The sequence below is a fragment of the Eptatretus burgeri genome, chromosome 4 (genome assembly GCF_056783735.1).
Source record: "Eptatretus burgeri isolate ZD-2024b chromosome 4, Ebu_testis_v1, whole genome shotgun sequence".
NCBI lineage: Eukaryota > Metazoa > Chordata > Myxini > Myxiniformes > Myxinidae > Eptatretus > Eptatretus burgeri.
Window position 1 is genome coordinate 133208944 of NC_140964.1, and position 2253 is coordinate 133211196.

At 34.6% G+C, this 2253-nt stretch overlaps 1 long non-coding RNA gene across 1 annotated transcript in view; it reads right to left on the reverse strand.

Moving 5' to 3' along the window:
• Positions 1–2146: 2146 nt before the first annotated feature.
• The window catches only part of LOC147029155 (uncharacterized), a 2564-nt gene continuing 2457 nt past the window's right edge, over positions 2147–2253 (reverse strand). Inside the window, exon 2 of the long non-coding RNA XR_015056809.1 lies at positions 2147–2253. This exon is cut by the window's right edge and continues 980 nt beyond it. This is a non-coding gene — a long non-coding RNA (uncharacterized LOC147029155).

A 2253-nucleotide genomic window follows, 5' to 3' on the forward strand; every position in this document is an offset into this window, starting at 1 on the left:
GAAGAAGAGAGGGAAGAGGAGGAAAAGGAGGAGGAGGAGAGAGAGAAGGAGGAAAGAGAGAAGAGAGAGAGGGAGGAAAGAGAGAGAATGAATACATATCAAAATATGGAAACCAGTGAGATCCAAAAAGAATAGAGGTATTAAAGAAATTAACTTATCTCACCAGGGAGGAATACAAAGAATTAAAAAGTCTATTTGCAATACTTTCGACAAGACTATCGACATCGAGAAGACATGTATTTTAATTCAAGTTTTTTCTTAAATAAATGGAGGAGAGAGTGAAGGCATTTCTAAGGATTCTTTATGTTTTAAAAATTAAGATTCAAATGTGCATGTTGGAAACTAAAAAGGTTTTTGCACTCTGCAGAAATTTTTCTCATAAATAAATGAGTTATTGTCTCAAATGTAAAAAGAAAACTAATACTAAAAATATTTCATATATTAAAAGTAAAAATAACAGGGTTATACAAAAAGGTATATGTTCGGTGTGTGGTTCAAAAAAAATCAATTTATCTCCAAACACAAACTCGGAGGAGATACACAAAAGTTTTTATCAGGAAGTAAATTTACAACTACTGGAATACCAGGGGAATTACATCTTCCAGGGTATTCTTTCTGTGGTCCAGGCACAAACTTGGATAAAAGATTAGATGAGGCAGACAATCCTAAATCCTGGAGTAAACCAATCAATAGAGTTGATGAAGTGTGCATGAGACACGATATTGATTATGGGAATACCACAACGTTGGAAGAAAAGCATGAAGCCGATAGAGAAATGTTATATAATTTGTCTCTGATACAAAATCCAACCTTGAGAGAAAAAGTTGATAGGTTCATCGTGAAGAAGATGATTAGTGCTAAATTGAAACTTGGACTTGGAAATTCAAAAAACTTATAGGCTCTAATGATGCCATTAAGACTGAAGAGCAATTAGCTGATGAATTACATAAACCAATATTCACAAAGTTTCAGAGAAGGAAAGTTTATTCCAAGGAAGTTGATTATATCTGGTCTGCTGATTTGATTGAACTCAATAATGATAAGGGGTACAAGTATGCTTTAACCGTTATTGATTTGAGGAGTAGATATGCGTGGGTTGTCCCTTTAAAAACAAAACAGGTAATACTCTTGTGTTAGCTTTTCAACAGATATTTAATAAAAGTAAGAGAAAACCTAAGAAATTGTGGACTGATGAGGGTAGAGAGTTTTATAACAAGACATTTATGAATTTTTTAAAAAATAACAGTATTACATTATACAGTACCTTTAATGAAGGGAAGGCAGTTGTTGTTGAACGTTTTAATCGTACCTTAAAAGAGAGACTATATAAAAAATTCACACAACTCGGTTCACAACAATGGTTATCTTTTATTCAGGATATTGTGGATAAGTATAATGACACGATTCACACGTCAACGAATATGAAGCCATCAGAAACATTTACAAAATTAAAATATGAAAAAGAGATTAATGTCAGAAAACCTAAGTTAAAAGTTGGTGATATCGTAAGAATATATAGGTGGAAATCTCATTTTGAAAAGGGTTTTACTGAACGATGGACGAAAGAACTTTTAAAATTGTTGATGTAATAGATACAGTTCCTTGGACTTATAAAATATATGATTTGGAAGGGGAAGAGATTTTAGGTTCATTTTATTCACAGGAATTACAAAAGACAAAACTAAGCAGATAATACACCTTTGTGGACACTAGAGGGACAAGTCCGAGGTGTATAATATAATGTGTGTCAAGGGGACGTTCTTAGATCTGTGAACCCCAAACACAGAATCCTCAACTGAATAGTCAAGGTTTAACTTTTGTTTGTGTGTGTGTGTGCAATGGGAGCAATAGGTTGGCGCTTCACTCCCTCCTACTATACACCGTTGTGGACACTCGAGGGCCAAGTCCGAGGTGTATAACAGTATATAATGTGTGTCAAGGGGGACGTTCTTAGATCTGTGAACCCCAAACACAGAATCCTCAACTGAATAGTCAAGGCTTAACTTTGTTTGTTGGTGTGTATGTGTGTGTGTCCCAACCCTCACATTCAAAATCTCAACCCCAACCCTCACATTCAAAATCTCAACCCCAACTCAATCCTCACCCAACACAGTCTTTTTCAAAATGAGATTTCCACCTATATATATATATTTTACGTTTTTTTTTTTTTTTTCTCTTCTTCCAATTCTGTCTTTTAAGGCTTTCAGGTTTGATGACGTAGAAAGGGGGAGTAAGCCTGCACTTTCTTCCCAG